Source organism: Catharus ustulatus, chromosome 4, assembly GCF_009819885.2.
Source record: "Catharus ustulatus isolate bCatUst1 chromosome 4, bCatUst1.pri.v2, whole genome shotgun sequence".
NCBI classification, from domain to species: Eukaryota; Metazoa; Chordata; class Aves; order Passeriformes; family Turdidae; genus Catharus; species Catharus ustulatus.
Window position 1 is genome coordinate 39,480,601 of NC_046224.1, and position 25,298 is coordinate 39,505,898.

The following is a 25,298-nucleotide window of genomic DNA, read 5'->3' on the forward strand; positions in this document are numbered from 1 at the left end:
GGCCAGACACAACTCCAACTATCCTGTTTGCATTTCAGAAATTCTCTGTCAATTTAAGAATGTATCTTCAGAATGAGCTGTAATCAAGCCTTTTCTCTGCTTTATTCCTCCTTGCCCTTAAAGGCCACTTACTGCTTATCATTCTGCCCCATTGGAGTCCCATGAGGCTAGGAATGATAGCAACAGAGTTCTTTATTTTCAGAAGACATAACTGCAAACGGCTTCCAGCTGAAATATTAGAAATCTTTTCAAGTGAAGTGACTTGATATGACTCATTTGCTAATGTCATAAGCCTGTGGCACAAAACATCTTAAAAAGATAGTTATGTCTAACTGCTTATTAAATAGAGTCAATTTTTATATTGCTATCTCTTTGTTTTCATTCTACATCCCAAATAATCTAATTTCTCAACAATTAAGCAGTTTGCTTTAATATACTCCTGCTGATTTAAACAGGAAACAATAGAAGTAAAAGGGTATATAGTCTTTATTAGGTCAATGATAGTTTCAATAGGTCGCAGTAAATTAAAAATTTCATTATATGCAATTAAGCAACTTCATTAATATAATTGCCATTTTCCTCACTCTTTTGACTTAGGATATGCCAGTAATTATATTGAGACATACACTCATTCATGCACATATATATAATTTCCACCTAGAACCTCCACATTACTTGCATGTAAAAAGCAGCAATGTGCTTCTGAAAACCAGTTAAGAAAAACCACCTAAAAAATAACTTCCCCATCCTGGACAACAGTTTAAGAAACACCCTTCAGCTATGTAAGTAAAACACATGGGAGCATACATGTACTTAATAATTCTCTTAATAAATTAGATACTATTTGTTTTCCAGCTACAGAGCCTGGACACAATCCAGAATCTGAAATGCCATGCCACAGTACAATGCTGCTCCAATACCTGATAGAATACTAGTCTGCTCTAAAACTTCATGTTTCCAACTTTGTAGAAGAGGGAGTTATGTTATGAAACTAGTCAAAAAAAAAAAAAAAGTCCAAAAATGTTATGATTGTCTATCTTGCAGAAGGGAAGCAATTTTCAGCCAAATAATTGGTACATTTTCTTAGTGCATTATGTTTCTCAAAACATGTTACTGTACGTGGAGATTAGCATCCCTTTCCTTCAAGAGGAAAATTACTTGTCTTCTATAGTGACTGGAGCTGTCACTCCAAGAGCTGACAAATGTTAACAATCTCTGGAGGTGTTCTTTACAAACATCCTAAAAATAAATAAATATATTCAGAACAAGGATCCAGTGACCAATGAAAGGTTATAAATAGAAGAAAAATACCACTGTTTGAATATTCAAATGCCTCAATATCCATCATTTCCAGCACTAGGAGAACTACTTTAAAATAACTACATTGGCACATTAACAACTAAAATGGAACATTGGCAGAGAAAGAATACAGGTATTATTCATTAACAACAAAAAAAGTTAGCTGTATCTCCCATTTTGCAGAATAAAAATCAAAGAAGAAATGAAAATAGACAACAGTTCCATTCCAGCCATCCAGCCTAGTAATCTGTGCAGACAGATTAGCAAAATACTTCCGTATGCAATTAGAAAACTGAAAAGATATTTTTCTTTAAATCTTTTTGTTGTTCATCACATCCTCATTGCGGTTTCTTGAAGCTTTTCCAGTGCTTGCAACAACAAAACAGGAAGCTGCACTGCCTTATTCCACACGCTGAAAGCAGGTCCACAAAGTCCAAACAAACCCATTTGTTCAAACCAATTCATTAAACCACTACCATCATTTGTTTAAACTATGTTGCCAATACCCTGTGACATTGTCTATATGTGTAGCACAGTTAAACATTTAAAATTTCAACCATAAAACTCATCTTGGTTTAAAAAATTCATAGCAATACACTAATGAAAAGACATGAAAGGACACGAGTACAACATGAAAGGAGACAAACACTTTTCCTTCTTATTTGCAAGAACCTGTCAATCACAAAACAAGGTGCTTTACTGAGGTTTTGACTGAAAAACTCTTACTCTTTCTGTAATATTTCAGAATAGCAGCTACTCTTGGCCACACGACACGGCTCTTGGACACAGTCCTGTGCAGGGCCAGGAATTGGACTAGGTGATCCTTGGGGGTCACTTCCAACTCAGTTTACTCTCTGATTCTGTGATTAAAATCAGAACCAAGTGGAGAAGCTTCTTTTCCCAAGATGAGATGTTTGCTAGGAGACAAATACCAACATGTCAGAAAACCTTAGCTAAAATAACAGCTATACAGAATGTAGGACCACCTTCAGAGAACTATAACATGAACAATAATCAAAATAATTGAAAAAAAATTAGAAGTCAATGCAGCTCACTAATGCAATATCCAAAAAAAGAGTAAGAAAAAAAGAAGAGATTAGGAGATTCTCATTATACTTTCAAAACTTTTAATTCCTCAATCTCCCGATGTAAACCAAGGCTTTAATTTTAATATAAAATTAGTGCCCTATCAGATGAATAACAGAAATATAAATAAATCAGCTTTGCAACTAGTTTAGCCCAGGGTTATAACTAACTCTTCTAAATGAACTAAGAAGCACACCACAGAATTTCCAATGCATTTAAAGAAACTCCTTCTTGCAAGACTTGGACCTTCTTCACCCTGCTCTGAGTCAGATTTGAGCAGGTTACCCTCAAGCACACGATTCTCACATGATGGGCTCTGCCCAACGTGTAACCCCACATAAAGTCATAGGCTCTAAACAATGGAATTTAGAAATAGGGGATGAAAAATTTGCTGTGGGGAAGTGGGGATGGAAGACTTAAGACTTAATTACTTCAATCTTACAGAAAAGTTAGTATCTCAAATGATAGAGACAAAGTAATACAGACTGAGGGCAAGCAAGCAGGTAATATTTTTAGCGTCAGACTGCATTTGCTAGTAAACCAAGAAATGACAGCTTCAAACCAAGAACTGCAATACACCCCACTGGTTATGAAGCAGAGCTTCATGTTTCTTTAGCTCTTCATCTTCCCCATTAGAAGGTCTGACCTTCACCAGCTTCAGTGCCTGATTTCAGCATTTTCTTTCAGGTACTGTGGAGACAGATCCAGATTACCTTGCCCCATTCCACAGGTGGAAGGGACCCAAGGCAGCCACTATGGATGAACTACACCTGCCCCAACTAAGAAACATTTCTCATGTATCCTCCCACACACAACCAATCATCTACATCCTGCAAAGTTTAAGAAGCAGAACTATTCAGCAGGATCAGAGTTGTAACAGAAAGGTAGACACCAAAATTGTCTTCCCCGATTAGATTTTCTTCTAATTTTATTCTAATTCTAACTACATTTTCTTCTCCTGATTAATGGAGAACCACTTAGAACATTTAAGCCTCTGAAAGGCTTAAATGAAAGACTCCTCATTATTTAGATCACTCTGTTTATTACATGAAACTTCATACAGTGGAGAAAGGAAGGAAGCTGTAATACCTTACCATTGAAAGGCCATTATTTTAAAAGTAAAAGTAATTCATTAAAATAATAGTATATATTGTAGAAAACACTTATGTAATAAAATGTGCAGTATTATAGATCAAATACATTATGCCAGTATAGAGGTTATGAGGCTAAGAAAAATACTGTTTCTTCTTAGGACAGAATGTCATACCCATACAGTCAAAAGTATATGATAATTTTATATCTTTAAGTAGGACTGGGATTATTCATTAGCTGGCTGAAGCCTGCACTCTGGTATGTACAACCTTGTGCAATGCTTGTTATTAGTGAGTCTTTTGATCATAAAATTACTTTGTTTGCAAATAAGAACAGCTTTTTGTCATCAGCCACGGTAAGGTGCCACTTTAATTCCTACTGGAACAAGGAAGATGTGGGAGTAAGCCAAAGGTAAAACTTTGTAATACTAAACAGCAGGTTGCCTGCTGTCTTCAGCATTAGCATTTAAGTTCACTGCAGCTCAACTCATTTTGTATCAGAGGAGATTTATATCAAGCTGTGGGAAGGCATGTCAGCTTCTGGTTCTGTCTTACAGAATTACCATCAAGAACATGGATCATAAGAAGCAAAAAATAAAAGTAAACTTAGTGCAATACTTCATGTGCTACCAAAAAACTTGTAAAGGTTACCCTGGTGCTTGAATTACTTTCTAAGCATCTTGCTCTTCGAGATACCTCTTGAAAAGAAAGATTTTCTTTTCTAATTGAGGTGTATAGTGAATTGGAATTCTATATAAATGCAAGCCAGTATCAAACTACATAATTTGCTTTGTCTTATGCCATTCTGAAGTAATATTTACTGTTTGTCCTTTTGCTGAGATCCCCCAAAGGTGCAGTGCCAACAGCAAACATTCACAAGGACATTTTGGCCATAGTATTAGACTACTCAAATTGAGGGAAAAAGCACCTTGAGGATGAAACCTGGATAATTTACATCCTGAAAAAGATTTTCTAGCTGGGATGCAACTGAAAGCTCAAGTTTGCTATTTCCTCTCAGAATATTACTTTATTAATAGTAGACCTGATGACACACTGTTTCACTGGCAAAAGTATTTTCAATAGCATTGAAATATTTGACAGATGCAAATACAGACACATAAGGAAAAAAATCTCAAACTTTCTTTTTGTTCAAACATTTAGCTGTGAACATGCTTTTTAAACACAGCAAGATTACTTAAAATTTCACTGCATTAAGACAGAACTTCTTTATTGGAAAATGTTTGACATCACCAAGTGAAGAAGAGCCCACACATGAAAACCCGCTCCCTATTCTACTCCCTTCACTGCTGTTACGTCAGCCCAATACCTGTGACAAATTAACTCTACCCTGCAGCCAAGAGAATTTCTGTTAGCAACTTCTTATGGAGGAAAGTAAAAACAGGATAGTCAAGAGCTCTGCCCATCAGACAAAACCAGCTGTCATCCTGCTTAACTTCTACAACAAATGTCCTCAGACTCACAGGACAGAAAAGAAACACCATTTGGCATTTAAACTTGAGGTGCCAGGATTCATTAAAGTGGAAAACAAGTCTGGATTGATTACTCCAATTTTAAAAGGTCATGAATTGCTAAGGTTTTTTTGTTTCTTTTAATGCATATTTAGTTGTTTTACCAGGCAATTGTTTTAAATTGTAAATTATAACGCTGTATAATGGGTACTGCCTTAATTAGATTTTAACTATATGCTAATCTGAAAGGGGGGAGATTGTTTCATTCTTTCTCAAGGTCTGCTAATAAAGACTGCATATCCCATAAAAACACTAATTTAGAATCAATATAACTAACTTTTATAACTGTGTGTGTCCATGTGACTTAAAGGTGCAGAGCTTCCACAAATGATGGCCTTTTTGAAACATTTAAATTTCATCTGGAAGTACCACTTTTGCTTCCATTACATGACCAGTGATGTATATCAACCATTTTCCAAGCAGTCATGGAGAGAAAAGCAATGCAGAGAAGAACATCACTACAGTAAAATAACTATACCAACTCATAAAGGCTTCACCTGTGCTGTGTTGTTACAAGATGCAGCATTAAAATCAGTCTAGCTTGGGCTCAAAATCAAACCAAAGACCTTCCAGAATCAGCAGTAAAATATTTTTCCACCTTCAACATTTCACTCAGACTTTGCTCACACAAAGTCATAACTGTCTATTTTTCTTCTACAGATTCTACTGACCATTTCATTTTTAATCCTAGAAAATTTACTGCAGTAACAACCAAAGAAAAGACAGAAAGCTTATCAGTACAATCAGCAGGAAAATAACAGCAGTGCTATTTTCACTCATGACCTCATCCTTGGGGAAAAAAAAAATCTTTTTCAAAAGCATTTCTTCTTAAAGGAAATAAACATTCTTCAGGCAGTAATGCCAAATTTAAGTAAGTAGAAATAGAGAAGAAATAAGGCCAGCACACCTAATGCAGCCGTAAGATTAAGAGATCAATGACACCCAAACCACCTGACCCTTGATGGGGGAACAGATCCCAGCACCAGAGGCGCATTCAGTCAGAAAGGAGCAGAGGACAGCTGCACAGCTAATGGTGTGTGCCACTCCAGGACCCAGCAATCATCTGACATACAGCCATCATTGAAAATTGCTCTCATTTCGTGGTTATCACCTATCTTGCTCATATCTTGGTAACAGGTGGAAACATAAATATGTGTGATGTGGGCAGCATATTTAAGCACAAAAGTTGAAGGCTAATCTTACTTCCCTTACATCAATTACTCCAACAGAAAATTGGTATGGAGGCAGTTCTGTTGAACCTGACCTTCGTACCTGCATCACTGTCTGCAACCACTCACCAAAATTACAGCACACTTACTGTTCCACTCCTTCCCATATCTTAACTTTCCATGCACAGCCACCAAATTTCATCTTTGGAGTTGCAATTAATACAAGTATTATCACATGGATTAAAATGCATTTAAGGAAAGAAGTTTAGACTTAACTGCTTCAGAAAGGCTCTGTGTTACAGCATGGTACACACCTCCTTGAAAGGTAAAGTTGTCCCTATACAGTGCATACAGAACCTGTGAATAATCACTGATATCTCCTCATGTCTCAAAAACAGCTGAAGACCACAGATCTAATAAGAGGTCAAAATAATACCCATACCCTTTCCCCCATTATGCATCACTTCAGAAGTTCTTCTGGAAAAAAGTGCATCTAAAGTTACTTTTAGAGGTTTATCTGCTCACATGTCCGGAAAGAGATCCATCAAAATGCTCAAATAATCACAATGTGCTTCAAAATCTGAGCAAAGCTGCACAGGAATACCCAACAACACAATGAGTTGTGGGAAGCAAATTCATTTTAATTTACCAAAGATGCCCACCTGGAGCAGTCAGTCATTTCTACATGTACACTGGAACTTCAAAGAGCACCACTGTGAAAATAGACATTCCTCTTGAAAATGCACAACTAACATCCATCTTAGAGAAAACTTACTTTCTGTCCTGAGCAGCATTTCTTGACTTTTGTTTTGTTGACTGTGGCGGGGCGGGGGTTGTTGTTTTTAGCTTGAAAGACACTTTACCCTTACTAAAGAAAATTGTTCCTTTCTAAAGTGTGCTGTCAATAACAATCCTGCATGCTAAAATGGTATTAAGTCTTCACAATGAGATTTTTCTGTTGGTGCCCAGAAACACATCTGCAAGAAAGGGTTTATTCAGAGCTAGGTTTTTACACTAAAATAATAATGTTCATATTCCTTCTCCTTCACAGCTGCTGCTGATTACAGTTTCAAGATGAAACATTAACAGAGGCTGGTTCTGAAATAGAGACCTTAAATATCACCCTTTTTTACTTAACTGTTTACCTTTTTATCTGACTCTTGGCATCTGCAGTTCATGATCAACAAACATTACTAAAAGCTTTCATATTTTAACTACAGATACAGGCAGAAACAATTCAACAGAACACAGGAAAAACCCTTCATGCTCATCATGGGGCTGGCAGTCTCCAAAATGCTTCCTTGTCTACTTCACCCAGCAAGAGGCAGAGTTTATCATGTCCTCTGGTGATAATAACTAGAATTTCCCAAGGTTAGACACCCACCTGTGCCTGAAGTCACCCCATGCGTCACTGCCATGCTTTCTGCACGTGGTCGTGTGCCTGTGGAGCACTTCAGTGTGCTGGACAGACTCATTTCTGAAGATCTCAATGAAGCAAGCATACATTCCACTTTTAAACTCTACTCCTTTCATTCCTAAGTGCACCATCCACAACATGGAAAAAAGCATTTGTTTGATGCATATGCTTGCCTTTAAACAGAACTTCTGGACACCAGTGTTACATTAACAGTGTCTGCCATCAATCAGGATGAAAGAGTAAATAGAACTGATAAACAATTAGCCATTTCTTTCTGATTAATTTAACATTCATGTTGGAAGGGAACTCTGGAAGTCATCTGGTCCTACCCCCTACTCAAAGGAGAGCTGACTACAGTAGGTTGCTGCATCCATTCAGGTTTTGAGTATCTTCAAGGATGGAGATGTCACAAACCCTGTGGGCAGCCTGGTCCAGTGCTCAGCCACCCTAAAAAGAATAAATCTTTACTGCATTCAAAGAGATTTTCCCTTATTTCAATTACGCCCACTGCTGCCCATCCTGTCACTGGGCACACTGAGAAGAGCCTGGCTTCATCTTCACTCACCTCCCCATCTGGCCATTACACACATGGGTAAGATCCCTTTGAGCTTCGCCTCTCCGAGCTGAGTGCTCCCAGCTCTCTCAGCCTCACCTTGCGTGTCAGATGCTCTAAGACTTTTGCTGCTCTCCATGACCCTATGCTGGACACAATCCACTCTCATGGAGTGAGACACAGAGCAACAGACACAACCCTCCTGCTGGGTCTCACCAGAGCTGAGCAGAGGGGAGCAGCATAAGTGAGCATGTAATTTTAACTACATTCAGTGTTGCACACACCCTTCCCACACAGCTGAGAGGGAATAACCTGTCTAACAGAAAGATAAATCCTTTCTCACACTTCTGAACTACAGAATGTGAATTTATACTTCAAAATGTTGTCAATTTATTAAGTTCACATTGCTGGGAGAGTAAAACCATTTTCGTCCTGAGGTGTAAATCTGAATTAGCAAAATCTCTGGGCTTGTTACACAACCTATACAGTAAAACACAATCACAATTGTCCTTTCACTTATCCAAGTTTATCGTGCTGATGCCAAAAACATGGCAAAGTATATTCCTACAGTATCATAGAATTACAAAAGAAAAGCAAATCATAATTCATATAAAACTATTATGACCTCTAGCCTTCAGAACTGCCAATACAATAGCATCAAATTTACCCTTAGAGACTTTTATTAATAGTTAATAACAAGAGTAGCTAATGAGAAATCTAGAGGACTCCATTTTTATATTGTATGTATATAAATTACACATATATCCATACACACGATTCTAAAAGGGGACCAGTTCATCTTAGATCAACTTCTGAGTAAGCACAGGAGTAAATATAGCTAAAGTTTGAAACTCTTCCTGTGGTGATTCATTTGTTTTTACCGTGTGTCTTGTGCAATGGGATCTGTACATTAGGACAACAAAACAAAAGCTTTCCTCTGTGTGGGCAGAACCTATCATGCTGTCAAGGCTACTGAAACATGAGCAGAAACAAAAAGATTAAAATCAGCTTTTGAATGCAAGGTATTTTACATTATATTTAGAATAAGGACTTTCTGCCTTTTTTTTTTTTGTTTTTTTAAAAAGGCTGGACTCCACCTTACCGGATCACACAGCTCAAGTGTTTGTACCACAAATGTATGTAACACCCTGCATTATAAAAAAGACTGAAGGGTAAAGAGCAGTTTTAAAAAAGCACCAGGATAGTTTTTCGAGCCAACCCACTTGCACCTTAACATGAATACAGGTTTCGGCTGCCTTTTTAAAAAAAAGCTGGACTTCTAACTCCATATAACTTGTAACTTCCTAATTCTTAACGTTTTAGAATACAACTGAAAAGACAATAACAAAGGCAAAACACATCCAATTTTTATACTGGAAGAAGAAATCTCTCTAAAGCAATGTGGTCCCATTTTGTGAATCAGGACTGTGTGTAACATCATACAAATGGGTGCCTAGAATATTCTTGACAAGAAATGCTGCAGTGACATGCATTATCCTACCCAGGAGACAATGAGCTAAATATCTGGTTAACATCAAGTAGCTGTCCTTTTCAGGATTATAACTTTTTCTTTGTCGCCTCTGACTTTATATATGTCTGTATAGAGAGATATCTCTCAGCAACAGTTCACAACTACAGCAATAGGCAAGTGCAAGCTCAATCTGTCCATGAATTAGGAAAGACATTTTTTAGTGGGACACCATCAGTTTGCACACAGCCTCATACATCAAACATACACCAATTCCAAACCCATTCTGACTTACTTCTGGCTCCAATTATGCACCAGGCACCTCTATGCCAAAAAAAAATTGGTTTCGTACCTATTCTTTTGGTTTTTACCTATTTTACTCACCTTTTTGATTTAGATTTTTCCAGGTATAGTTATGAAATATTAGCTAGTCCAAAATCCCATTTTTCTAGCAGTTATTCATGAAGTTGGAGTTGAAAAATAAAAATGTCCATACAAGCCTTTATGCCTTCTTTACCAGCTCTTAAAATTCCTGTGTTAAGTTCTTCATGTTCAGTAGAAGGTTGCAATTATAAAGCAAGCAGGAGAAATTATTTCAAGTTAAGGTAAAACTCTGCCAATGAAGTTCAGAAAAAGCAGAGAGTATTTTCACATCCAACCCTAACAGCATTTTATCTACCTGCCCTCCTCCCCCAGTCCCCTGCCACCCATTTTAGGTTCTCAGGTCCCTGTACCTGTATGGAACTGATAGCTCAGTTCAGTGGCAAACAGGAAGTGTTTTGAAAAGTGATTAATTCCTCAACACTTATTAAGTACTCCAAAGCAGTTACTCAATAGACAACAGACTCTCACTAGAATAACACTATTTTTAATATACATACTGCTGATATTCTTCTTTGTGTTATAGGATCTTTGGGTACAAATTAGAATTTGACTTCCCCCTGCTTTACAGAAAGCACAAAAATGATGTCAAATCTCTCTTTGTTCAGGTATAAAACTTGCTGCTATAGACTAGCTAGAACACTGAAGTTTGAAGGCACAGCCTTATTAAATATTAACATTCTGCTGGATTTTTATATTCCATTTCAATATATTTGTGGCCAATAACCATCCATTTTCCCTCACTTGCAGAAGCCAAGCAGGTGTGCAGGTAGCTGGTTACCAAGACAACATACTGGCAAGGGATTAGAGCAGACACTTGTATGTGTATAACTCTGAATAATGCAAACACTGTTAAGTGATACATTTTTCATTATTCGAATATCACATGATGTTTTATGCCATTTAATATTTTTTTGCCTGTTGAACATGCTCCTGTTAAGAACTCAATTCAAACCTCACAAGCAAATGTAATTATAGTTTCATTATAACAATGAAAATACCACTTTATGCATTTCTTCCATGAGTTCAATAAGCAGTTATACAAACATCTGTTCCATTTCCTACATCTCACACTTAGAAGAACTAAGCACCAAGAAAGAGACATTTGTAAAAACAAAAGTGAGATGAAGAAATGTATCAGAACTCTATCAGATATATAACCGCTTCACCAAGGAGGCTGAGTACTTTGACAAGGGCATGTCTTTGCAGCAATTCCTGCCTCATTGCTCTAGAGACAGATACCAGTCCTTTAGCAATGTCTTAAATTCTGTTTTGTTAAACTGTAAAAAACACTGCAGAATGTTTTAAAGTGTTGTATCAACAAATTATGAATTACAATGCAAACCAACAACCTTTAATAAAAGAAATGAGCACAGGTAAATAGAAACCACTTTTTAAAATGTCTTTATGTTCTCAGATAAAATTTGAAATGTACCTATTCAAATCAAAACCTTTAGGAGATTTGAATATATATCACCCCATCCTAATTTTAATGCTTCATTTTTATTTTACACATACTGCCAGAGGACAGAAAACCTATGGCCCTCTCCATACTTCTCATAGTAATAACACATTTCAGCTGCACCAAAATGTGTCGAGAAAAGCACAAAATAATGAGAAATGGTTCTTTTTGATCCACTACATACAAGATCAAACAGCTGCATTTTATAATTCAGCAAACCTCAATCTCCACTTTACCCATGACAATCATCCATAATATGAGAGGGAGAAATGCTGAAGTTTCCTCATGTAGGTGGAAAATGCTAAGTGCTACTGTCATTCTGTTTTCCACAACATGAAGGAGAAAGAGATACAAGAACCTTGTCCTTCCAACAGGTATTGCTAGGACTGAAAGTAGGAGCAAAAGGTTCAAGTGCCATCACTTCAAATTCATAGATTTCAAAATGAGGAAGATAAAACCTGATGTATTTTAATGGATGCACCTGGGCTTTTCAAAGGCAGAGAAGAACAGAAAAGACAAGTTCATGTGCTTTTCATCCTCCTTCTAAACTCTAAATACTTCCTGCTATAAGCAAACTGCCTACCCTTGCCCAAAAGTGTAGCAACACTTATTCTGCCTCAACAAACATTTTCAGGTATGTTTCAGAATCAGATCTCCACAAAATACTTTAAATTACTTAGGTATTATATAATTTCAAAGTTTTCGGTGAGCTCAGAAAATACAGAGGAACCTGGTGAGTATTATAAACACTTCTAGTAATTGGAACTATCCTCCTTTGAAACACCTAGTGGCTAGACAACTCTCCTGTCCTGGTGCCTCTCAAAGTCCTGCTAAAAACAAAGATGCCTTTGAAAAACTTGCACACCCAGGATCTAAGGGTAGGAGGGAATTAAGAGTAGAACCTCAACAGCTGAGTATTTAAAAACAAACTGAAGCTGCTGAAGTTTGTGGGGATGAAGAAATTGTTTATGTATTTCTCAGTACTGTGGCTTTAGGGCTTTCAATATCACAAAGTCAACAAAAATTAGACCCTGAACTTGAAGAATCAGTCTAGATCTTCATAGATGAAAAATGCAAACCCTGGAAACACATCAGCACAGGTGACTGATCGCTGGAGAAATCCCATTCAGTTCAATGAAGCAACTTGCATGGCCAAAATGATGCATTTAATTAACTATTTCTAGGATTCGCATTTTTAATTTTGCTGCAGACTGCTCAGAAAAGATGAGAGACTCAACCTGTCAACTGCTTAATTAGACTGGGTTTCAATTCTCAGACTGGCTTCCTCCAAAGAAACAGCCATCTGTTTCATGTTGCAAACTCCCCTAATGTGTCTCCTGGCTTGATACTGAATTCAACATAAATACTTGCTAAAATCAAAGATACGACCATGCAAAGACACTCTCGTAGGGTTAATGCCTCCATAAGCTCACTCAAGTCAGAGACTTTACAGTAGAATTAATTTTTTTCACTCCACAGCCCTTCCCTGCCTGGCCACTGGACTCACTACCCAGTCAGGAGGGAAGAGGCAATACAGATAATCAAAATTCCAGACAAAACAATTGAAATTGTATTGAAATTTAAAATTCTACTATTTAAAATTCTACTATTATATTTCATAGGGTAATTTTTAAAGTATCGACTAGTACTCTGCTCCTATTGCTTTTCACAGAATATTTAATAGCAAAACTGAACAAAACTAAAGTCTCTTGTCATTAGAAGGCAGACCAGTATGTACCTCTTGACCCACCACAAAAATAAAGTGCTGAAGAAACCTCAGCAAACAGCCAGATGCCCACCTAGCTGCTTGCTCACTCCTCTTCAGCAGGAAAGGGGGAGAAAATAGGATGACAAAGCTTGTGGGTGGAGATGAAGGCAGAGATATTGTTTACTAATTACCTTCACAGGCAAGACAGATTTAACAGATGAAAACTCCTTCAGTTTATTGTCAAGAGAAACACAGACAAACATTAAAGCAACATCCTTCCTCCTTTCCCTTCCAGACTCAATTTCACTCCTCCACCCTCCACCCCCGAGCAGCACAGGGGGAACATGGGCATTATAGCCACTACACAAGGGTTCCTCTCTGCCACACCTTCCCTCTTCTCCCTCGTTCTAACCCAGCCTCTTCCCAAAGACTGCTGTTCCTAAGGAAAAAAGTTGTCTGCAGCATGGGGCTCGTCCTCAAGCTACAGTATCTGCTAAGGTACCAGAAACCATCTTTTTCTCCCCCTCCTCCTTCTTCTCTGACCACTGTTTCCCTCTACTGTTTGTCACACTTTTCCCCCTTGTCCTTTTCCTGTCCAGCATTTTTTGCCCCTTTTTAAAATAGGTTTTTCCTGATGGGCTCACCTGTGTCCTGTGGAGAGTCCAGTGGAGCTGGCAATCTCCAGCTTGGGGCAGCCCCTGGCCCTTCTCACAGACACCACCACTGCAGCTCACCACCCTCAGAACTCTCCAGGGACACCCAGTGCAATGCCAAACACCTGTAAGCTCTTGGAAAGAGAGAGATTGAACAGTATATCAAAGTCTCAAATCTCAGCCAGAAATCAAACACTGTGACATAACCCACAAGGAATTACAGATTAGTGTGGGGCAAGAGAGGAAAGCAACCCTTGTGATATAACAGAAAGCTCTGGAGATGTTAAGGAACAAAAGAAGAGATTTACCTCTCTTGAAATAGGACCACAAAGAAAGCCACTTCATTTTAGCTCTTAGGAATGAGGGAGAAAGTTTACTGAACTTAAAACCCACTCATCTTCACAATATAACCACAATTTCTCAACTGTGTTTACAGAAGTAGCACTGCAAAAGGCTAAGCAGTGCTGACCTCAGCAGCAGCACAGAGCTGTTTGTGCTGGAGATCACAGGCCCGTGAATAATTACCCACTCTGCTCCAGCCACTTCAGAGACATTGCTTTATGAGATTTTGTGATTCTTAACCTTTATTGTGCTCATATCATGATCAATTATGTAGGTTTTAGGTTGGCGCACTTGCCCAAGTGTTTCTCATTTCGCCTCTGCTGCTGTCGAACTTCAGTCTCTAGCATTTCTTCATTAAGCAGCATATATTTGTATCAGTATCCACCGCACTTGCCTACAGCATTTCCCTTGCTAAAGGGGGCTCTCTTACATGCCTTCAAAGAGGGGCTTTCAAAGATGTAACATAAACATGACTCTGTTCAATTTAATTACAAGGGAAAGAGATATTCCCCATGGTCTCTGAGCAGAGACTTCAACTAAGAGCTGATCTGATTTAAAAAAATTTGTTGGCAAACACTTTCAGTTTAAGCTTCCAGAAGATCCCAATATATTATATTTAATTTTCTTGAGATTATGTATGTTATCTATTTAAGAATCTAATTGCTCATTTTTAATAATAAACCTAAAGCATTTAAACTAACAGCTTTAAAACATTCAATACCATCAACAGCTACCCTATTAGTCATTATTACACACACATAGCTGCTTGTACTAACCATGATGGCCTCCAGTAAACAAACTGGGAGAGAAATTAAATTTTCACACTAATATAAATACAACTCAGCAACTTCTCTTTCATAAACGGTACTGTTTATATATCAAAGTGCTATTTTTCAGGCAAAAGAAATTATAATATCCAATAGTACCCCTTTTCCATATGTTTTGGGTGGGTATTTTGTTTTGTTTTTTTAAAATCAAAGCACTGCTGTAATTTGATCTTCTAATTTATTAACATAGCCTGAAACTTCTGAATTGCAAACCACTAAGTTCTGCATCCTGCTGTTGATTCTTCTTTAATGAGAGAAAACATTGCTGTTCATCTTCTCCAGCCTTTCAAATACCTTTTACATAATCAACCTCATAGTTGTATTGAATCCTGCCGAGTTAAACTGTAGGATTTCTGATAAGGTTTTTTATCAAATCCAGTGCCACTCCAGAAACTGAGTATGGTGTTTACAAAACCTCTCCACCATTTCCTCCCACTAACAGGGGGAAAAAAACAAGCCAACTATAAAATCTAATTGTCTTCCATAGTTTCAGTGTTGGAAAATGGAAGAATTGCAGTTACTTCAAATCTCTTTCTTCACAGTAAGAGATAGTTACAGACACCCAAAAAAGTAATCCTTTCAACCCAGAGCTTTTACAGATATTGTTTTTCCTGGACATCCATTTCTGTCAATGCACACACAAAGATGAGTGCTACAGCACTCACAGTGACAATTTCTCCTCATGTTTCCCCTAACATGTCTGACCTAATCATCCATAGGGGCAGCTAATTGATTTTATAGTTTAGGCTGAGAAGAGTGGCTAAATTTTAGTCTGAAACTGAGGCAGTGTGGACATAAAAAAACCCCAAATTTAAAAATGTAGTGAGGATGTTAACTCATGCCTGAAGGGGTATGGTATGACTCCTGGGTGCATACATGCTGAAACTGTGTTTTGATACTCAAATGGAAAACAAGTAGCTGCATTTTTTTTTTTTATCCACAATCATCTATTCTTCATACTCAGATTCAGCACAGACTTAAAACTTCCTAACACGCTACATAATCTCCAGTTGTAGAGCAGAACAATGGAAGACACAAATCCAGGAAGGAACTAAGAGAGTCAGGGATCAAGGACACTGCCAAACGGCCGTGGAGAACCTGCAGTAGCAGGGAGCTAGTTTAAATTTGCTTTCTGTGATGATTCTCAATATAGAAAGACATCTAGGATTGCATCTACAGTGAAAAAAACAGGCAAAATCTCCTTTAGCCCTGCTGGCTCCCAGTAAGCAAACCACAGAATACTTCAAGCCTAGGTAGAATTTTTTGTAGTATCATCATGGTACAGACACACATAAAAAAACATTTATTCCCTTTCCAAATACTAAGTAAACAATAGCTAAAAACATGTAGCTTAAAGCTCTAGCTATAGACTCCTCCCTACCTGCCAGAACATACTGAATGTCATCTTAAAAAAATGCCATTGCACAAACACATACACGAGCCTTGGTAGGACAAAACAGCCACCTGCTGCAGATGTAGCTCCAGCTAATCCTACCTACCTTTTTGTTATAGTGGCTGCAGTTTGCCCTGGGAATGCTGCTTTCCCCAGCTGGTTACTTTGGGAATTAATTGTTTTAGAAACTGATATCACATTAGCAGGGTGCCAAACCTTTATGGAAAAGAGCTGTGACTTTTTGGAGCCACATGGCTTGACATGGAGTCAGCTCAGATTCATAGGGTCTTCTGCCCATATTTAGTCCTAACAGGTTGGTTCTGATGCCTACAAAGACACCAGTGGTTCTGCACTTTAGCAGAAACTTCAGTTCTAGGAAGACTGGCTAACTTTGTGTTAGCATAGCACAAAAACATGGATTCAAGTCTGGTGCTCCAACCTAATAAACCCCTGTCAGCCAAGCAGCTCTCTGTGGAGACAGCCTGGCCCTATCAGGACCTACACGGTCAGGCAGTGCCCAGGAGCAGCAGTACTACTGAGATGACTCCAGAAGAGCTTAACTCAGTCTGAATCTCACAGTACTGGTGCTACCAAACCCTGCCAGAACTGAGCAGGTTCTTCACAAGACCAGCTCTGCTTTTAGTCTTTTGTTGTCTGATCACACACTGACAGCTGGACCTCAACTGTATCCCTGCATCAGGACCAAAGATGTGGGCATCTTCCTCCACCCTCAGCACCATCTCCTCAGGTCACAAACTGCTTCAGCTTCCAGAGTGCTGCAGTTTGTCAGCTGGATGCTTCACAGGGAGCGCATCTCACACGTGGCAGCAGACACGGATCTTTGAGTAAAGCTAGCAATGGCAGCACACCACATACAATTTTATCTGTGCCCTTTAAAGCAAGGTGCCCTTGTCTAATTTCTGTGCTTCCACAGAAGCACTAGAAGAAAACTAAAAATACCTCCCTGCTGCTTTGCAGTTTGAATTTTTTTCAGAAGATAACAGAGTCCATGAATTGTCCACACAGAATTAAATTGGCGCAGTTTAGATTAATTCAAAACTCACTGTATAGTTACATCCTTGGCAAGGAGCAATTAGAGCTAGCTAAAATTTTTCAAAACCCATGCTGCTTCTGCACCCACTCCAAGACTGGGTCACTCTTTGTTGTGTGAACTATCTTCAGAAAGAAAAAGCTGACACTGAAAGCCTGCAAAGCTCCTAATTGCTAGACTTCTAAAAGAAACCAGAAAGATAGATCAATTTAAATTCTTCCCAAAAAAAACCTCACTGTAAAACTCTGGGGTTTATTTTATGATCTGTGCTGCTGGCAATGGAATTACTCTGGAATACTTCAGAAATATTAAGCCTCTTCCTCAGTAGGGGACAAAAGGCCCAATATTAAAAGTATCTGGCTCCATATTAATTATATGCTCTACCTACAGTCTGTAATACTTTTTACAGGCATACATGTTTTTATTTTTTTTCTCTTTATTATCTGAAAGACAACCTACATCATCCTTCTGTTCTCCCACAATCATTTTCTTTACTTTCACAAATCGACTAGAAAAGCAGAGATGTGTGTGCAGTGATGCTGAATTTCTTGAAGGAAGCAGTGACAGAGCTATAATACCAGCTTTTACCCCAAGGGAAGAAAGTCTGGTTAGAGAAAGGTCCAACATGAGATACTTCAAGGAGAAACAGTAAAGAGAGATCATACACAATGAAAAGATTAACGGCTGAATGTGTTCTGCTGTCCTAAAACTCACAAGCACATGTGTCCTCAGAGCTCATGAGACAGATAACAGGTAACAGCAGTGTTGCTGAAGATGAATCAGACTGCTAAGGGAATATAGAGAATGAGAGCCCTTCAGACACATTTTAAACACAAAAAGAAACAAACAAAAAATTGCCAATAAGACAAAATCCCACAACAGCAAAGAAGTGACCACAGTAAGCACACGAAAGACTCGTTAAGTTCTCCACTGGAGTAGGGCAGACTTCATGTTAAATGTGCACATATCTCCCAAAAGAAATTACTATCACCACTCATTTTCAAAAAAGCCCAAACTGATGCTGAACGGTGGAGCAGACAGATGACAGCTAATAAGAATGAGTTCTCAGGGATAGAAATTACTGAGATAGAAGCAAAATCCAATGAGCTTATTGCTGTCAAGTCTGGGTGGCAGAACAATCTTAATCACAGAACACCAAAAGAACTGGTACATGAAATTTTAAGTCTGATAGCACAGATATTAAATAAATCCATCAAATGAGGGAGTACTGCACGACTGAAGAAAGCCAAATATGGTGCCTATACTTGGAAGGAAAGAGGGAAAAAAGTCATTTTGGTAGCACAGACACATCACTCATCTGCAGATAGCACACAGATCTTGACAAAAGAATAGAAAACAAAAGCAGATCAAATACATTTCAGAAGACGAATCATGGCATACTAGCCCAAAATGTCTCTTTTCTATTTCATTCCCACAAAAAATGTGAATGTAACTTGTTTGGATTTTAATAAATCATTTGGCAAAGTACTACATAGGCTAAACTGGAAAAAGGGGAAGAAGTCAGCAAAAGTATAAGATGCATAAATCAGATAAACTACTTGAAAGATAAAACAAGAGCAAGGGGAAATTACCAGGCAGAAAGCTCATTATAAAAGAAGTTCCTTCAAAGTGGTTGTTCAGGACAGAGTTGAACATCAGAAGTGAAGAAAAGCATCTCAATGAACACAGAACAAGGTTTAGCAGTATAACATGCAGTGCCTGAAAGAACTGTGAGTGCAAGATGACTCCAAATTACCACTGAGGTTCCATCCTGAGACCAGGAAAGTACAGCCAAGACAGCTGATGTTGCTTTCAGAACTGTTTTGGAAGAGGGCTCTGACACTGGCCAGAGGCTTGAGGTGAATCTAAAGAATTCTAAAGAAGAAACTAAAAATTCTAAAGAAGACCACAAGTTTTCTGCAGCAGACTTAGGTCTTCAATCTCCAGAAATCTAGGCTCTATTAAAAAAATCCCAAAAATTAGAATACTCAAATTGAATCTGGTCACCTGGTACTGACCTTTACACTGTCAGTCAACACAGAAGCTCAAAGTTATGTCAGGAGCGTCTACAGAGGCACACTTGCACAACTCTACTGTATGCATGCTCATAAGGTAAAAGCTATGCCTTTTCATGTAAAAACACTGATTTTTCTAAGCCAAAATGAAAAACACAAAACCATCCTTCAAACCAGTGGACAACAAGGAATGCATTGCCATTTGTTGACAAAGGAAAAAATTACAGTAATTTCAAGAGTATAAGGTGCACTGGAGTATAAGGCGCACTTCTAGGTTTTGGCAAATTTCCGAACTTTGTCCATATATAAGGCGCACCGGACTAGAAGGTTTTTTTGCAGCGAGCATCTGCACGCAACAAAATAACCAATTAGTAACAATCACGCCAGCTGTGCTGTCTTGGGTTACAATAGAGGATGTGATCAAAGTATCTATTCTATCACCATCTGTTGTGACCAGGTGGGGTAGGGATCCTTATCTCTGTGGGAGATATTCTGCTAATGGGCCATCCATTAAAACCAGTAGGACATTGTGCTTTATCTTTGCAACCCCCATCCTTCCTCCAGGGAGTTATCTTCTGCTAATGGCCCATTGAGTCCCACTGTGGGACTGATAAAATTACTTCATCCCATTGGGAGATGCTCCAGCCAGGGGAGAGTGTGGAGAGGGAGGGACATGCGTGTGGAAGATATCAGGCTGTACGGTCAGATAGGACCTCTTCCCTCTGCAGTCAGACCTCTGCTCCACAGCTGGCCGCACCCAGCTGGACGTGAGCAGAAGGAAACGACACTGACTGCCCAAGCTATAAAAACCCCTGTAACCTTCAATAAACGCCATTTGCTGTCCACCACATTGGTGTCTGGGAGCACATGGACTGAGTGACCCTGGGGTGGGTCGCCGTGCCGGACTAAGGACCAGGTCGCCACGCCAGAGAAGGCAACAGGGGAGAGCCCAGCCTTTCCTACTAGATAAAAACTGAAATTCTGGGACACCAAGTCACCTTCTTTTCCCTGGACTCCAGAGGAAAACCAGACTTTTTTTCCATATCATCACTGGACCTTTGGAGGGAGGCTGCACCCTTCCTCATGACCACTGCTTCAACTGAATCACATCTGTCACTGCAGGAGGACTGTAGCCACCATTTAATGGGACTGCTACCAACACCCTGCCTGACAGGGTGTCAGGTTGTACTCTGACTTTGTCAGGGTTTGGAGTTTGTTTCTTTGTAGTACTGTATTTCTATCTTAATTTTCCTAGTAAAGAACTGTTATTCCTAATTCCCATATCTTTGCCTGAGAGCCCCTTGATTTCAAAATTATAATAATTTGGAGGGAGGGGGTTTGCATTCTCCATTTCAAAGAGAGGTTCCTGTCTTTCTTAGCAGACATCTGTCCTCCAAACCAGGACACATGCTGAGCCCCGCGTCCCCACGCCACAACCTCCCCCCGCCACTTCCCCACAGAGCCCCACGCGGTTCAGCTCGCAACTTGCACTTCCAGTTGGCAAATTTCTGAACTTTTTCCATGTATAAGGCGTTCCAGACTACAAGGCGCACTTCTGGGTTCAGACCAAAATTTTAGTCAAAAGGGTGTGCCTTACAATCATGAAATTACTGTACTCTAAACTCAAAATGACAAGGATTTGACTGCTGAAGGGTTTGGTTCTAGAGCAGCTTTTCAGTAAAAGGAGCCATAAGGAATTGTTTGACTGATGTGAGGATGAAGCCAAGCTGTTTCTGAGGAGAAGCTTCACCTGCAGAGGACCTTATGTAGCACCTGACAGTGTCAGCAGAGACTGAACCTGGTGATGGGGTAGCACTGCTCCCCAGCTTCAACACCAAACCAAGCCACATCTGACCAAGCCATCCCACTCTTGCCTCTTCTTTTTCCTCTTGAGTGTGTCACTTCCCTGCGGATGGCAATCCCTTGGGACTGTGACTTACTCGGCATACATATGGTTCCTGATAGGAGCCCCAGTAAAGCTTCAAGGCTTTACTAGACATAGCCAGAAAAGATACAGCCATGGATAAAGCAGTGAGGCTTAGCAGGCAGGCAGGATCCATGAGACAGTCTGTGAAACTGATGTCTAACACAGCAGTGCAGGGGGAATTTAAAGCCGTTAGATCTGTTGAGCTGTTAGATCACACAATTTGTATTTGCTGCCTCCTGTATGGAGCTGGTAAAATTCATACTACAAACTCAATCACATAAAATATTAATCAAAGAATTAATATTTGAAGACATAAGAAAAAAACCTCAAGACAATTCCTATTTTGAATAGCTTTCATCCTATTTAAATCATGTCTCAGTTTTGCATCTACTAATAACATGTTCTTCCAAAACAATGCAAGAATGGAGTAAATATATATAAAATTAAAGCTCAAACAAGGTACACATGAACACTTTACAAGACAAAAAGTATAAGCATCATCTCAATCTCAGTGCCAGCAGACACTGCCTGACAGAACTCCTAGTGCAAATGTGTTGGTAGCATTTGTGTTGTGCAGTCCAGTAGAAATCAACATGCAAAACCTGGCACCCAGCCCCTGCTCCAAAGGCAGACTTCAGTCTCTCACAGGGATCCTTTCCTCATACTCATGAAGCTCTTTATAGAAACCAGGGAAGGATAAGACTTGAGGACCTAAAAAGAGGTTCAGAGACATATCTGAGCAACCACAGCATCTTCCAGTAGAACTCCTATCTTCCAAGGCAACTTCCTTTCCCACCCTGAGTCACCAGGGCCCATGTCCAAATTCCTTCTGCTTCCTTCCTTCCCTCTTTCCATATCCTGACACAGCCTGGCATGTATTTTATCCACATTTAAATAGCCTGCTGATCACTAGGTACTTTGGAAATAGAAGCTCCTTTTCCAATTCAGGATGCTCAGGTTTAACCTGAGCCTGCAGCAACAAGGAACTGCTTAGGGAGGTCTGTTCAAACATAAAATAACCCTGGGCTGCAACATCCCTGCTTGCTCAGCAAGGATGGGACATCCGCTGCTTAATTGCACAGAGATGACAGGTAAGCTTTCAGAATTTCATTACTGACACATTTTTCAGAGACTTCTAAACTTGGCAAGAACTAAATAAAGCAAGCAGAGCATTCTCCTCTAAAAATGCCGACTTCTGCCAAACCTACCCTGCAATGCCATGACAGAAGGGGCTTTTGCAAGTGACAAAACAATACATTTTTTCTCTAACACATTCATTTTTAAAATAACCTTAAACTTTAAAATAAGCCTTTTGATGATAAAAAGGCAGATGGTGTGAAAATTCTCAATACTAATAATTAAGAGTTTACTACAGCTTACCAGGAGGGAGCTCACAGGCCTGACAAAAAAAAAAGAGGATTCCCATCTTACAGTTCAATAAGCCAAATGATTTTGATGCCCTGAGTCTCGTATCAAACTCACTTCAAAAAACTGACTACATGTAGAGCAAAAGGTGTTTACTCTAGCAGAAACATCACAGGCCATTTCAAGTTAAGAAAACTTCAGAGAGAATGCTTTATTTTTAATTTCGGAAAACATTCAATAAACCCAAGAAGAGTTATCTGGTACAGATAAAATCAGGATGAAATTTTAGGCCAGAAAAAAAACATAATCAGCACCAAGAACTACTTTCAACTTTGTATAAACCACAAACAGAAGGCTTAGAGAACAGAAATACCAGCTCAATCAGCTCCAGTGGGAGCTGCAGTCGGCAAAAATGCTAACTCCATTGTATTAAGGGGGGGGCAGAAAAAGGCACATTGACTAAGACGTAAACATTGTGTTCAAAAAACTGATGGTACATGCCAGCCTGAAAACCAGCAGACTGGTTCCTTCTGTATGCTTGAAATCACAGTGGCATGCTGAACACACTGCTTTGACCAAACTGCAGTGCCACAAAGCCTACACACTAGAGAAGGACCAAGGCTGGCCAGTGCATATTACACTAAAATTCCACATATGAAGCAAATTTCTCCCATTTGAGCAGGGTTAGGCAATGTAACAGTAAATGGAATGATGAGCAGCCTGTGCAAGTGCTTCCATTTTTGACGGCAAGGCCAGAGGTGAAGCAGCACAAGAGGAAACAGCTTAACAATGACAGCAGCAACTTGCACTGTAAGATAGAACCAAAAAATTCTTTATTGCACAGCAAGAATTTCTAGCCCACGTTAGCCAAAACTAGCCTCCCTCCCAAAGTAATGTCAGGTGGCTGAAAAATAGACCACGCAGTGTGACACTGCTCCTCTAGTAAATCCTGAGCCTAGCATGAGTTCAGTCCCCTACAGCACAGGGCCCAAAGAATTCAGAGGCAGAGCTGGAGTACTGCTGCATGATCTCAGGTATGCGTGAGGAGGCTGCAAGTAATGGTGAGCATCCAGAGGAAAATGAGAGGTACTGAAGTAGAAGGGCAACTGGGAAATGGTGGATGATGGGCATCAGCTTCAGTGAATAGGTGGAGAAAACAGTGTTGGAAACCACACTTCATTGAGTCAAATAGTCACAAATTATTGTTTCTTTAGTTGTTGTGGTTATGTCCCATCCCAAATTCACTGTGGTGAGGGGTGCAGAGAGGGGAAGAAATGTAATATTCCTTCTGTATCCCACTCCAAATGCCTCTGCCTCCAGCCTCTGCTTCTCACGCATGCAGCCTTTCCCACCTTCACTTCTCTCCATGATGTAGTTTATGTAGTTTTATATGAATGTAAGAAAAACAAGGCTGCTGGAGCACACAGGTGGGACTCTCACATCTAATAACTTCTCAAATATTACTGCAAATCCCTCACCATTCTCTCCAGAGACATCTTACTCCACTTACTATTTCATTTCCTGTTTGTTCCATTGTAAGTTTCCTTTTATTTAATTTCATGCAGCTTGGCAGAATAACATCAAGCAATTAAAATGAGGCACATATAACACTCACAAAAATACTGCAGAAGTCTCCAATGTTCTCTACATTGTCTGAATTAATTCACATTTCACATATACCGGCCTACAATGTCTCTTTCACGCTGCTCTTCGCTCCCATTAGCAGATATTATAGTTAAGTTATGTAATTGAATCATTATTCATCAGTAAAACATCTACTTATCCACCAGTTTTATACCTTCAATGTCTCTCATGGTAGCCTCAGCCAAGAGATGAGTCCCAAGGCAGCAGAGTCTCAGCAGCAGGAATGCAACCATTGATCTTGGCCCACAACCACACAGTAGGTTTTTGCTCACTGTAGAAATCACTGCAGAAATTGCTCCTTGAGTTTGGAACCTCACCACACAAAAACATAACCTTAAATTTGAAAACAAAACACATTCCCTGTTCTCACAGTCATGAAATCACCGACATGGATCAAATGAAATCCAGTGCAATATCATCTTCTCTACTCTGGAGACATCCTGAGCAAATCTGAAAAATTAAGAACAGAGTTGTTCAGCTAATCAAGTTGATTCAGAAGCCTAAATGAGGGAGGGAGGGAGGGCAGGTGGAGAGGTAGCAAGATCTTAATCAATTTTGTGTCCCTGATGAGCTGCTCAGGCACATCCAGTTAAAATTGTCAATCTAAATTCCAAACTACTGAAGTGTTCACCATCATTTACAAAGCTGTAAAAAGTCAAAACTCTTTCCAGCTCCTCTTCCACCACTCAATAATGTAGTAAAGCACTGTCAATATAAAAGCATAGCATCTTGGAAATAGAGCATACAGATAAACTATGCGAAATGCAATTCAGTTCAAAAGTTTCAAGCCTGTCTTTACATGCTGCACACCTCTTTCTGTCTTGCTTTTCCATTAGAAGCTGCTAAATAGTTTCTAGTTTACTGCAAAATTAGACCAGGGTCTATGTCATACCTTCTATCACATCTTTGCTACCCTAT

The 25,298-nt window shown here is 39.3% G+C and overlaps 1 long non-coding RNA gene across 1 annotated transcript in view; it reads right to left on the reverse strand.

Moving 5' to 3' along the window:
• LOC116995434 overlaps positions 1–24,816 on the reverse strand; it is a 116,842-nt gene extending 92,026 nt beyond the window's left edge. Inside the window, exons 1-3 of the long non-coding RNA XR_004417732.1 lie at positions 24,535–24,816; positions 13,808–13,950; positions 2,026–2,216 (exon numbers count right to left, since the gene is read on the reverse strand). This is a non-coding gene — a long non-coding RNA (uncharacterized LOC116995434). The remainder of the gene's footprint in view (positions 1–2,025; positions 2,217–13,807; positions 13,951–24,534) is intronic.
• Between the last annotated feature and the right edge of the window lie 482 nt (positions 24,817–25,298).